General features: G+C 36.5%; 1 protein-coding gene across 6 annotated transcripts in view; it reads right to left on the bottom strand.

Annotated features, from left to right (window-relative positions):
* LOC121656579 (myocyte-specific enhancer factor 2D homolog) overlaps positions 1–2,626 on the bottom strand; it is a 30,691-nt gene extending 28,065 nt beyond the window's left edge. For all 6 annotated transcript variants that reach the window (XM_042011639.1, XM_042011642.1, XM_042011643.1 and 3 more), the window contains exon 1: positions 2,442–2,626. The gene's annotated coding sequence lies outside the window, so the exon portion shown is untranslated. The remainder of the gene's footprint in view (positions 1–2,441) is intronic.
* Between the last annotated feature and the right edge of the window lie 11,353 nt (positions 2,627–13,979).

Raw genomic sequence — 13,979 nt, 5'->3', positions numbered from 1 at the left:
CTGCCCCCTCATTACTGTAACTGACACGTTCACCCCCCTCCCTCTTCCCTAAGGTGCTGATGGCTCAATTAAGAGTTGGCCAGAGGACTGATTGGACACCAAGATAACGAGGTCACCACTTGGCTAACAAGGAGCCCTGCGTCCAGCCAAACCAAACTCACACTGTAACACGAAACCCAAGAGCCAAAAAGGACATGGTTTACCAGTCGACTAATATGTGGGAAGATAAACTAGCAAAATAGTGGCGAAATAATAAGTTTTGGTGGGGCTAGCTTTCTCTATTTTCTCGAAAGGAAGTTCATTTAATATTTGTTAAGACAAACATAAAATTTAAGTCACATTTGGCCTTATGCAAGTCCTAAATATTCTTCTCTTGAGAGAGAATGCTGTGAAGCTTGGGGTAGGCATCTGTCTGTTTTGGAGTAGTGTAATTAGTGGCAGTGACCTTTCACAGATTATGCACTAGCCTATGAAATGTACCACAGCCCTGAGATAAATGGTCAAGTGTCTCAAACTAAACTTCCACAGAGATTTTCCTGTCCACAGCTCTCAGATCAGGGTTTGGACAGACTGTTTTGTCTCAGTGTACATATACTAGACAGGGACAGAATTGGGTTATAATAAATCTTTACTAACATATGTGAACAAGAAAAGAAACAATAACAAATCTTCACATATGGCGAGTTACATTCAGGAAGTGCTTGGATAGCTGACTGAGAAAAAGCCATAAAATTTTCTGATGATCAACTCTTCAATTATTAAGAATTTCAGCATATTACTACACCCCATTTTACAAAAAGATATCTTTGCAAAATATCAAACAAACCAATCAATATTTAAAGCCATTGGCCTTGCAAGATTTTACTACTTGTAAGCAAATGTCCTTCAGATCTACAGCTGTAAACACAAAGCATTTAATATATTGAATACTATTAAAAACATACCATCAAAACACACTATTTGCATGTGAAAATTATCTTGTTACAATTTTTCTGTTTCTTTTTTTTAATTATTACTTTTATGTTTTTCTATTAAATTAACCCCTTCAAAAAATCTTGTAAAATATTGTAAGACCAATGTAAGACTATATATATTCATACACTGGAAATATTTGTATAACAAATATCATAACTTTATCTGACATGAAAGGAAAAAAAAAGATTTTCTCTAAGCCTGAATGATGCCGACACCTCAAGATCGTAGTTCCCTTCATGACAGCAAGAATTTGAACCAGCTAATACACTGTCCTCACGGTAAGAACTTTTACCACCCAAACAATAATGTGACATTTGGAATCCCTGAAAACATTATTTTTTCAGTCAATACAAACCATATTAAACATTGCAATTAAACAGACTGGTGGGGAAATCAATGCTGTTGATCACTGCAGCTGCACCAGCTACAGATGGTGATATGAATCCATCTGCAGGGACGCCTCACAGCAGTGGATCACCCTGTCAAATTGGCCTACTTCTAGCCCAGCAGCTTTGGGATCTACCCAAGGAGGACAGAGAAAATTATGCCTGCATAGGCCAGCGGATTTCAAATTGCCCCTTGCTAAAACATTACCAGTGCTCCAATTTGACTGAAACTCAAGCTACTCTTCAAAAATACAGTTAACCCTACAGTAAATAAGGTCATGCACATGTCAAAATCACCTTGACCCCAGCATGTTTAATACTGGTGTGCCTTTTCTGTATAAATTCTACGCTACTTAAAATCGCTTCACACTTGAAGGAAAAGACGGCCATTGTACAATATTTTTCTCCAAAGCTCAATTTTAAAGTGAGCTTTTAAGAGCTGGGGAAATGCAGCTTGACGAACAGTTTCGAACAATGGCTCTCATTAGTGCAGTAAGTATGTTTCCTCCTTAATGTTATTAAAGTAATGACCATGTGAGATGTGGAGTCCATATGAGCTTAAAATGACATCTTCCTTAAACAAAGTGGGATCAGGGCTCCTAGCTGTATCCTACAAGCATGATGACAGATGGAGTCTGGAGAATGAGCAGGCCCACTGATGGCAGACAGGTACCCTTCATGATCTAATCTGACATGTGGGAGGCTAAAGCTGCTGTCAGATTGTGTGTCCCGATTTTAACAAACAACGCATACTATTTTGAGAAAACTTATCCGAGGATGATTTACTATTTAAGAGACGAGCTAACGTTACCGCACATAGGCCTTTTCACAATTTTCTAGTTACGAGTCCGACCGACAGCCATTACCTTCTTTACTCTACATGTAACTCGGCAGAGCAAGCTGGAGAACGCACTACTTTAATCAGATTTTGTATATAAGCTCTTCAAATGTAGACTGCGTATGTAGGTATTATTAACAGGGTGAATATTGCTTATTACTTTGTTATGTTCAAATAATAAAGCGGGTCTGCACCCGTGAGAGGAAAAAAGACGCAGGAAGGAAATGTATCACTCCACTTACCCTGAAATATTGCTGATAAACACCGAACTTAGGCCTGCCACCACCCACTCCAGAGATGACCTGTGTTAATTAAGAAGCAGTAATTAAATGCGTTGAAGCGACGTCTCTATTTACATAATTCCGCGACATTTTATTCCACTTAATGTTGATGTAACTATACTGTCCACCCAGGCGACACAGCGTACCCAGTGTACGATCGACGTCATTGACATTAGCCCGTGATTGACCCATCGGAAATCCAATAAGAGGCTGACGTGCGAACCTTTCGTCCAATCATAGATCAGAGTCGCCTAAGGGGCCGGTCTGCGAGAGAGGACATGACGGAGGTGACGGCCATGTTCTGCAATAGTGTTTGTATCCCTCCGCCTCAGTATTTACCTTTTGCATGATTTTGCATGTGGGGAAAATGTCACTGTAGCCCCGCTGTGCCTTGCCTGCTTTCCATACGAGAAGCCGCTAGGCCGTTTGTTTTTGCCATTTGTAACGACCACAATAATGCAAGACCAAGTATGCCACTATGATGGTATTTCAAGGTTGTCAGAAAGAGAGAGAGAGAGAGAAATGTTGAGTATTGAAAGGCGTTTATGTCAGTTTTTTACAGACCCCTATGCTACCACGGTATGGTGAAACCACTAGCCCCCCCTTTCTTTTTCTTTTTTTTTCTTTGCCTGTCGCCATGTGTACATTTGCATATGTAAAGCATTTGCACGACACATAAATTGTTACATTTTTATAGGGAAGGAATAAAAACGAAAAATAAATAAAAATCGCAAATTGCAATTATTTAATAAACCACATCGTAATCGTTTTATAGAGAAACATGGCTAGGTGGTAAAAAAGCACAATGTTATTTAGGTGTCAGGTCAAGGTCTACTTTGACAACACTCACAGTAAGACTGGAATGTGTATGTCTGGGAAGCTCATAATAGCTCATAATTAACAGATCTGAACCAGTAGGCCCGGGGGCACTGATTTGTAAAAAGCCTCTTTGTGCTTTATGCGTAAATCCAGGAAGATGTATAGTCACTTATGAGATATATGGTTTTGTGTACGCATTGTTTTCTTTTATAAACCTCAACCATTAATGGCACACACATGCTCCAGCTTGATGTACTGTCCCATCTTTAAGCCCCAAGTGAATATAAAACAGTCCCCTAAACAATCATTTGTGTGTAGAGAAAAAAACTGCTTAAACTACTGAAAAAACAGTTTTACACACAGTTGAGAAAAGAAATGGGTTTAGCTGGTCTCAGCTCTGAATTATGAGTGCTAAAAATAAAGTAATAAATAAAGTAATAAATATAGTAACTAAAATATAGGAAATAAAGTAACTGGCTACTATCTGTGAAAGTTTAGAACAAAAGAGTCTGGCAAGACTGCAGGCGTTCATGATACCCAAAACTGACAAAAGGGAAGAGTGATAGTAAACACTTGGTTCTTCACACTTCAGTTTGTGAATGGTAAACTATGTATTTCAATTTGGGTATTTCTAAGAAAAGCTTATTACAAGAAAGGAGCTGTTTTGTAAAATGTAAACTTTAGTCTCTCAGTTCTTGATACCAGACAGGACTTCCTCTGACAAATCTGCATGTGTAATTGGCAGCCTGCTAAGGATCAAATGCAACTACATTTTTGTCATTTCAATACATTTGACATCACCTGCAAGATTGCTCTGAAATAATGTGAAATTGCAACACCATGTTTTATGTGACAGTCAGTTGTGAACAGCAGTGTTCACCATATCAATCCTGATGTTAGAAAACAGTCTTTTTTTCTACTTTATAATGTATACCAATGTTTTAGGAAAAGAATAAGTCTTGAATTACATCAGAATAGTTCACAATACAATATTTAAGTCACTTTAAAATATTTTTTGTTGCTAGATTGACTTAAATTCTCTCCAAATCAACAGAGAAGCCAAAAAGTTGATTTGTGGCCCCATGTAACATGTCCCAATTCTTTTCACGAATGTCTCTGGATGGGAAAAGACACAAGGAGACTATCAATTACATGCATGTTGGTGGCCATTTGAGTCTGTCTGCATCTATTTGTTTGCACTTTCTTTTACTTCTTAATTATTTTGCATCAGTTGTGATAATTTTACTCACGTGATTGTTGGTTTGCATCTCTGGTCAGTTGTTTTTCTCTCTGAATTCTGAATATTTTTGTCATTGTGTTATTTCATGCTGATAGAATTGTTTTTATTTGTAGTGGATTCATTCACAAATGAGAAATGTTAGTTGTCTTCCACCAAAAGCTCTGAACCAGGTCACCAACTCATTGATAAACCAGGAGCAATTTATCCTTCCATGTGCAGTATGCATGCAGAGCAATTTAGAATACATTACAAGACACACCAGAGGACCCTAGGGCCAAATAAACTGGCTCTAGTATTTTTATCACCACCTTTAGTGTCTATACTTCAGCAGGTTCATACTTTTGACAGATATCAGTCAAAAATATGTAACACATAAAGATACTGACAACTAATACAGAAGGAAGTAAAGTTAGGTGTGTGAAGATTTTAATATGAAAAAATGTTTTTATTATGTAAAGCACTTTGTACTATTTTTGTATGAAAAGTGCTTTATAAATTAAATTGAAATATATTTAAAAAACCCAGCTTCCCTGCTGCTTTAGTTCACAGAGAAGTATTTCCAAATTTTATGTCAGTCAATCAAATGAACACAAAGTCAAACCCTTGGACCCATGCACTGCAGTTGCCCACTTCCCCCAGCTGATAATCCAGCCTGAATGATTATTACAGTCACTGGTGGATTATGAATCATTTGTGCCCAAGGGCACAAGTTTGTTGAATGTCCTCCTCTTGTCCTACTGAGAACAAGAAACCCAGACTGAAAGCGATGAACACAAGCAGATGTATGTTTGCAACTGTATATTTTAAAGAGCGTTGCATTTTTTAAAAAGCTTTTTCCAATTTCAGTTTTAAATGGTTGTCTTTTTTTTAAAAATCACATTATGTGTTTCACTTTGACTGTATTACATCTTTGTTCTTGTCTTGTGCTGCAGTAGTGGCTGTTTTATATCTATGCTCAATTTGTGTTTCTTTATGGTAGTTTTTGCATCATTACATTTTTTTGCATGTTTTTTGTGTAACATTTTGGGCAAACTGTGTCTCATTATTGTTGCTTTCCATCTCAGCAACTCATTTTTTTTTGTACCACCTCTTATAAGAGGTTTTGGTGGCTTTAAGTGTATTTGTTGCCATGTTTGTGTTTTTGTTATTTTATTTCTCCTTTTTGAAAAGATTACAACATTCTTTGAACTGCAACACACTGGTATCTTACATGTATTGTAGAAACATACAAGCAATATGTGTTGAGCAGAACTTCCCTGTACTGTTATTTTTTAACTTTGATTATGTTAAGCTGTCTTTTATATATCTTCCCCATTTTCCCTCTTTTTAAAAATGTTTTATTTTATTGAAAGCAAGTGCTGGGTGCAGATTTGTAGAGTAAGTGTTAACGTTACACCCCATTTTATTTTACACCCTTCCCATCAAAAGAAAAACTCCATTACTTGGGTTGTTCAGTTCAGCTTGTGAAATTATTGGTGTTGTAGTCAGCCAAAAAAAAAGGTCATGATTATGGCCAGTTTCATTTAAATTGGTTTAAAAAGCAGCAAGAACCACAATTTATGTAGAAATGTGAAAAGTGATACAATCTCTCACACTTGGATGCTAAAACATGATGAAGAAAGATGAAAACTCTCCAGACAGAATCTAAAACAAAAATAAATAAGGTTATATTCCAGCTTATCTCCTTAAAGTGGATATAGAGGTGACAGATACATAAACAACAAACAGAGGTTGGTGTTGTGAGTTTAGTAAGAGCTCAACTGGAAATATTTTGGCCAGTCACCTGTAAAAATGTGTTAATGCTGTCATGGCAGTTGGCAGTCATAAATGCCACCAGTGGGACACCAGTGGGTGGAGCTCTGTAACCAAGATCACACTGATCTGCTTACAGTTGAAAAAAAAGAAATATAAAATTAAAAATCTGCCTCTAAGAGATGTTTTACTTCTACTAACTCGCTGCTCACATTATTAATCTTTCCTTTGCTTTTCTAGGCACACTCGTCCTACTTTGAGAACATACGTTGTATCAGACCCAGTGCCGAGGACTGTAGGGAATAGAGGCTGACGGAGATAAAGCACATGACAGCTTGGAAAAATGCCTCATAAGGGACATCTTGGATTAGAAACACAGGATCAAAGCCTGGCTTGATTTGTTAGATTCAAATCCATAAACTACAAAAAGGCACATAGATAAGTCATAATCAGATCTCACACGAACCAGAACAGCACTGGACTTTACCACAACATGGATGAGAACACTGAAGCAGAACAATTATGCAGTACAGAGCAATATGTTTTTATTAATGTGGATGGAAGAAAGGGCTTTAAACATTTAATAAAACAGAATAAGCTGTGATAATTTGTAAGGCTTGAAAAAGTAATCAGCTGAAGTCAAGCAGGTCATAGCAAATCTGTAGTATAATAATGACCAGAGGCCGACAGAAGAAATTAAATGTATAGAGAGGAGGGCAAAGAAATCAGGCACCACTAGAAGGGAAAAAGTTGTCAAAAGACTAGTCTTCAGCTTCTTAGATAAAAAAAAAAAGTCACACATATTAAATATCTACACCAGCTGTAAAAAGCTTGAGATTTTTGTTGTGGTAGCAGATCAGTTGGTAATGTCTTGGTTAGTGGTTTGATCACAAAGTATAGTTAATCCTAAATAAATCTATTATAATGGTGCTATAGTTTTAAACAGCTATTAAAGTAGAATTTAGAATATGATTACCGACTGTTTAACCAAGCCATCTTGTTCTGAACAAAGGATAACATAACAAGCCAGTCTATTGTTTGATAAGTGTGTCTCCATCCATATGACTGTGTAAACCTCAGGATTCATCAGATCCCATCTGCATGCCTGAAAATGTGCTTCTCTCTCACCACAGTGATAACAAAAACAAGCCAAAGTGCACTCCATGCAGGTCTGTCCCACTTTGCTGCCCACATACACTTCATGCTGCCTCCCACACACACTCCACTCTGCCATCACGCTACTCTTTTATGATCTCATTTTATCATGGAGACCGGAGCTTCTTGCCACTCTTTGTGCTCACTGAGGGGTTGTCTCATGCTGGGTACATTTTAGATTTGAAATTCTGTAATAATAATGATAATAAAGAGTCAATTCTTTGTTCTTACTTGTAGATAGACTATGTGTCAGTTACATAATAATAAAAAGACCAAAAAGGACTGTGAAAAGCCATGCTAGAAGCTCTGTGAGGCCTCATTTAGCACATTCACAGTGCTGATAGGTTTTTTGTTGCAAATTAAACTAGTTTAAATGAATAAAATAACTAAAACTAATCCTTTTTTTTAATCATGACACATTTGTCAAATAAACCCAGTGGTGGTTGTTAAAGTCTAACTTTTACCAAACTTAATATAATTCCTGGTCCACTAACATTATTCAGCTTCTGCTTCATGTTTGGCTGGTAAAGTTATTGGATGCTAAGGTCTGGGGGTCCACCAGTGACTGTAGGTTAAAAGGGGGAACAGAATATGAACGAATGAATGGTTGCATGCTACGCCTGTGGAAAATCATGCACAGCCATTACACTGGCTTCTATAGCTTTGCAGATGATACTTGATTCTTTGTCCCATTATAACCGTGTACAGTAACAGTCAAAGGTTTGGATACACTTCCCCATTAAATCCAATGGGAAGTTAGTAGTTATAATCCTGTATTATAACTACTAACTGATTCTATAACAAGGGACTGTCTGTTGAATCCTGAATATCTGTACAAAGGACACATTTATGAAATAGAATACTGGCATGCAAAGATTTGGACAAACATCTCTGTTATTGTGAGAAATTCAATGAGTGAAAGTTGACCTCATTTCCAAAAGGTAGACAGTTCATAAAATTAACAAAGATTTTAGAAGGGTTACTCTTTTTATCTCTGTCTATTACAGTTTCAAACTGCAAAATCCGATAAACATCCTGAAGCAGAAGTTTCACAATTTGCATGTCAATCTTAAAAAAAAAAACAAAAAAACAAAAAAAAAACAAACATGCTCTTTTTGTAGCAGCTGAGTTTTTCACTTCTTGTTTGGGGGGTTTTAGCCATTCTTCCTGAAAAAGAAATTCCTTGTTCAGTGAGTTTTTTGTGTCATTTCATTTGCACCGCTTCTTTGAGGTCTATTTTTCAAGTAGTATTTACTGAAGAAAAAATGTTTGTAAACTCTGATGAATGCTCAGCACAAACTCTTTAGACAAATGAACATTCAGCCCTTTCTCCTATAAATACATATAAAAACATCCATAATATTCTTAGAGCATTTCCAGGTTGTACTATGTTGGAGCAGTCCATGTTAAGGTGTGTTTACTATCATTATTCTGTTAAAGAACCAATTCTTTATATCACTCAACAGTATAATGTTCTAATGTTTATACGATTGATCTGCTCTATGCAACTCTTCTTTTTTCCCTCCAAACTTAGCTCCATGTAGCTAAAAGTTCAAGTTTAACTTCATTATACTTTTTAAGATATTCATTCAGTAGGTATAGATTTTCCTCTGACTATTCCATGATGTCTGAGTCTGTTAAATGTTCCTAAAAAAAGACTGTTTGTCCACATGGGTTTGAATTCACTTTAGTAATCCTCCAAGTAATTGTCTCAGAAACCTTTGTTGGATTTATAATACCTATCTAGATCTCTAACATTCATGTTAACACCATTGTTTTGAAGAGGACCAAAATGCAGCACTAAACAGGCAGGAGGTACAGTAGGTGAAATAAATTACTCAGGAAACTCAGGGGGAAAAAAACTAAAACAAAAACACGGGCTAAACAAGTATACAGTATACACTAGGAGGGGTGATTATGAATGACTGCATGTGAGCGATGCGTAACAAGGAACAGTGATCAAGAGAAAACATGAAGATAACTGAGGACATCTGCAGACAATAACAGGTAGGACAGAAAAACTAATTCAGAAACACAAACTACAACCAAAATCAAGAAAAGGGATAAACAGAAATAAAGCTCTTGCCAAACAATCGAGTAGCTTTAAAAAGAAAAAAATAAATAAATAAACAAGCACTTTTTTCCTCAGATGAAACATGCATCCATCATTGCATCCAACAAGTGGAAAAATCCGGATAAAATATTTTCAAATGCAAAGAGGACCTCAAAGAACTGCAGCTTCTTCAATTCTCTTCCTTTGAAACATTGACCCCATCTCTCTCTCGAGCTCTTAAGTGCAGTGATACAGTTTTCCTCTAAAGGCTCTGCAAAACTGTGGAAATGTTCTACAAAACAATCACCAAGCAGCAGTATATGAGAAATGACTGGCAGCTGTAATGAAAGGATTCAATCAACACTTATGTTGATAATTATTACATCTAATAGGAATTTTCTTCAAAAATCAGTTGACTGATCAGTAGATAAAATGTAAAACAAAATGCAATGTCCACAAATACTCTTTAAAGCTTAATTTAACATTCTGTTAAACTGTGGAAAAAAACATGTTTAAAAAGTGGAACAACCTACTTATTGAAATGACTGACACTAAATCTGTAATAAATGTATGAAGTCACGTGTGCGTGACACTGTTGTGACACAAATCTCTGCCTCGCCGCCCCCTCAGGAGATCAGTTTGGTCATGTGAGAGTGTGGCAAAACAACCAGCCGCTTCTCTGCAAATGTGTCATCTGTTGATATAAATAAAATGCTTTCCTCAGGTGTCCACTAATACTCTGGGATGTGTCTTGAAGACTCACCATGACCTTTGACCTGAGAGTAAGATAATTAGTGAGCCTGAAAGGGAAGCAAAAGGTCCTGGTGTAGTCGGTGTGAACTGACCTCAAAAACGGTACGTGCCACAACAATTGAGGACAAAACTAGAATCACAACATTATTTTTAAGGAGATTTTAAAAATAAAACAGCATTAAATAAGGAAACTTTTAGTTTTCCAGTTGAAAACCTGGTTGCCACCAAATATTGATTTAATATTTTCCTGTATGATAATAAAATTTCAGTATATATTATATATAATATTGCAGTTACTGAAACAGGTTGACTTATTAGTAAATGGTACAGTAATAAAGTAATCCCCATCTATGTCTGAGTTCCAGTTTCCTCTAATTTAACCCAACCCTGCTTGATAAATGTAAATGCAAAGATTTACTGGAATGCTGGTGGGATATTGTTAAAATATATGTCTTGTATTTATTGTTAATTTATTGGCTGACTCTGATAGCTGAGCCCAGTAAATGAAATGTTGTTGATTCTATTTATTAAGAAAAAAAAATGGGGAAATGAATAACCGTGTAATTCATGGTAGTACAACTGTCATTCAGTCATGAGACCAAACTGCTACCATCTCTGGCCTGATGGGACAGTGTATCATCAGAATAACAATAACCCAAAGTTGCCTGCATGTAATACACAACATGACCACAAGATGGCAGCAACAGAAAGGAAAAAAGTGGCTTTTACAGCTTCTTGTCTACCTGACTTCGTTGCATGCCAAATAAATCATCTAAGCAACAACGAGGCAAAATAGTGCGCTGTTATTTCTCACTGATCATTCAGTGAAAAGCCTCTGAAATAACAAACATTTACCAGTAATTTATCTGTAATTTTCCCCACAATCATTTGACTGTGGAAAGGGATGTGGGGTCATTATGGACATCACAGTCGTAGTTTGGTTAAACACAGTCAACATTTTTAAATAATATAAATCTGTCAGCCATTAAGCAACCTAATAAAAGAAACACACACATACACAAAGAAGAAGAACAAAATCATTAAAAGAGAAATATGAAAAACGTCACACTGATGTTTCTTTGATGACAAAACCCATTTGCACAAATCCTTCGCTGATTTTTAATCCAACTATACAAATAACTGATGAATAACTTATCTGAGGAATAATAAAGGATATAACGAGAAATTTAAATTGGTGATACTTTGGAAATGATGGCTATGAGTTTCTGAATCCCCCGTGATGTCTTGGGTGCAAGCTCATGAGACTGCTTTAAAGTGGGCTTTTTTTCAGAAGATAATCAAGAAGAAATCAAAATTAGTAATCGAAGCACACAATAGGAACAATTAAAATGTTTATTGGTAAACTATAATCGTCTAATTTACGGAGCTTTGAATTGAAAGTAGCCTTTCCCCTCCCTACAGAGATTCCGTTACATCTGAATGCGGCTTCATGAAGCGATTTACAATCAAATTCAAGACAATGACCGGGTATTATGTCCCGAAATTTGACAACCACCTGATCCGCTTCAGGAAAAATAACGAAACGGACTAAATGCGTTCGTAATAAAAGTTTTAGTTCAGATGGTTCACAGAATTTGTTAACTTTATTTTAAATGGTGCAGTTTATATATATATAAACTATATGTGTGTGTGTATGTGTGTGTTTGTGTGTGTGTGTCTCAATATATCAGACAATAACTGCCACGTCAACAGTATGAATAAAACAACTTTGGTTGCGAAAAACTACCCTGATGTGGGTTAATTACATTTAACTCTGAGGAAGGAGACGGTATGTAGATCACAAATGCAAATGTTGAAAATGTTGCAATGCAAAAATTACTATTTGTGTCACTGAGAGGTTTTAAAAAAATGTTTCCTGGCTCCGAATTTCCCGTGTTTTTTCTCCTGACCATGCGTCGAAAGACAGATAATTGAATAATTAAATAAGTAAATAAGCCAGCTGTTAAAGCCCAGAGGTTTTTTATTCCTGCAATATTTACAACTTTGTGTCCACTTGTTGCTGTTATCCTGTTTGCTTTTATGACAGTTTAGTGAGTAAGAGTGAAAAGAGCAGATGTTTAATTGTATTAAATATGGCTCAAATTGTTTTGTCTAAAGTATCATAAGCAATGAATGAATGAGATATAGAAGAATCCTCCTGTACGCCCAACTTTTAAAACGTCTGCAGATGCAAAACATCAAACCACGTTTTATTAAGATGATTCGCATTTTAAATCATTTATATAAAAAATATATCAGCCATCATTATCAGTGTATTCATCTTGCCTGTAACTTTATAAATACCGTGTCTTTGGAACTCGAAGTCGGGTTTTAATTAGCTGCTGGATCTGATTTCACTGTTAACGCCATGCATGCACGTGACCGAGCAGCTTTGAGAAACCAACACAGCAGTGGTGGGACAGATGGGAAAATAGGCAAATTATTACAGTTGCTTTAAAAATACTTTAAGTGTAATTATTACTCTTATATGTGGACCCATGTGGATTAAACAATAAATCTTCAATTAACAAGTCTTGCAGAGTACCCCCACCCGCCAGTGACCAAAAGAAGAGTATAGAAGCTATTGGGTTTGATTGCATTTATTTAATTCAATTTCAATCATCACTACTCATCACAAAAAAAGATCTATGAAAGAAAACCATAAGAAAATATTCACTTTACTGTACTGAGGGAGCTGTAATTTATTGAAAAAGCCAGATTTTTTTAAGTCAAGAAAAGGACATCAAAGCTTTCAGATATACTAGTCAAACGTTTGGACGCACTTTTTCATCAAATCCAGTTTAACGTTTGACTGGTACTGTACAAATTATGTGAAATCACTGAAACATGCTGCCCCGGATCACTCTCACTCTTTTTTTCAGAAAAAGTGATGATTGAGTTCATTTGGTTGATTAGTCCAGAATCTGAGGAATTATAAATTATCTGCAGCATATTGGACAAGTCTGGAATAAGCGCTTATAGAAAATGGATGGATGATTTGACAGGTTTTCTGAGCCTGCGGGCTTAAGGAGGGCTCGTGGTTCTTTTCAAAAGCGCATAAACTGGATTCTAGCTGTGAAACCAAATGAAAGTTTCTGGAATAGCCTTGAACTGACTCTATCATGCATTTTCTTGTGCAGCTAAAACTTTTATAATCTGACATACTTCAGTATCAGGAAGTTTCCTTCCTTTAATTTATTATACGCCACCACATCTCATTAAGCTCGTATTGAAATGAGTAGATCCCGATTTGAATATGGGCGCGACGTGGGGGTGAAAGGGTGCCAGCTCAGAGTCTAAGCACGGGTGCGAATACATAAACTGAATCACATTCACAAACAATGATACAACTAACACAGAATTAACGGACTAGTCGTTGCGCAACACATTTTGTGTATTGTTTGTTTTATTTGTTTGTTTTTTATTTTACTTCTGGATGCTTAAAATCAGGTTTTGCCGCTGCAGAAAGTGCTCAGTGAAGCGCTGCACGGCGTCTGCGCTGGCAGCAGTAAAACAATGGAGGGATGGTGAGGGTGGTTTACTGCTTTGGAAGGTCTGAGACACACTTTGACCTAGCAGTCCAAAGGCGGTCTGCTTCTCACGACTGCTGTTCTCCATTAAGCTGGGAAATATGGCATGGTCTTTCTACAAACATATAGTAGTGAGACAAACTGGAAAAAACTATCGTTACCATGGCAACTCAACTACTAATTATCAATTAGCCTTA

The sequence above is a fragment of the Melanotaenia boesemani genome, chromosome 17 (genome assembly GCF_017639745.1).
Source record: "Melanotaenia boesemani isolate fMelBoe1 chromosome 17, fMelBoe1.pri, whole genome shotgun sequence".
Taxonomy (NCBI): Eukaryota; Metazoa; Chordata; class Actinopteri; order Atheriniformes; family Melanotaeniidae; genus Melanotaenia; species Melanotaenia boesemani.
This window is presented reverse-complemented; position numbering and strand designations above follow the sequence as displayed.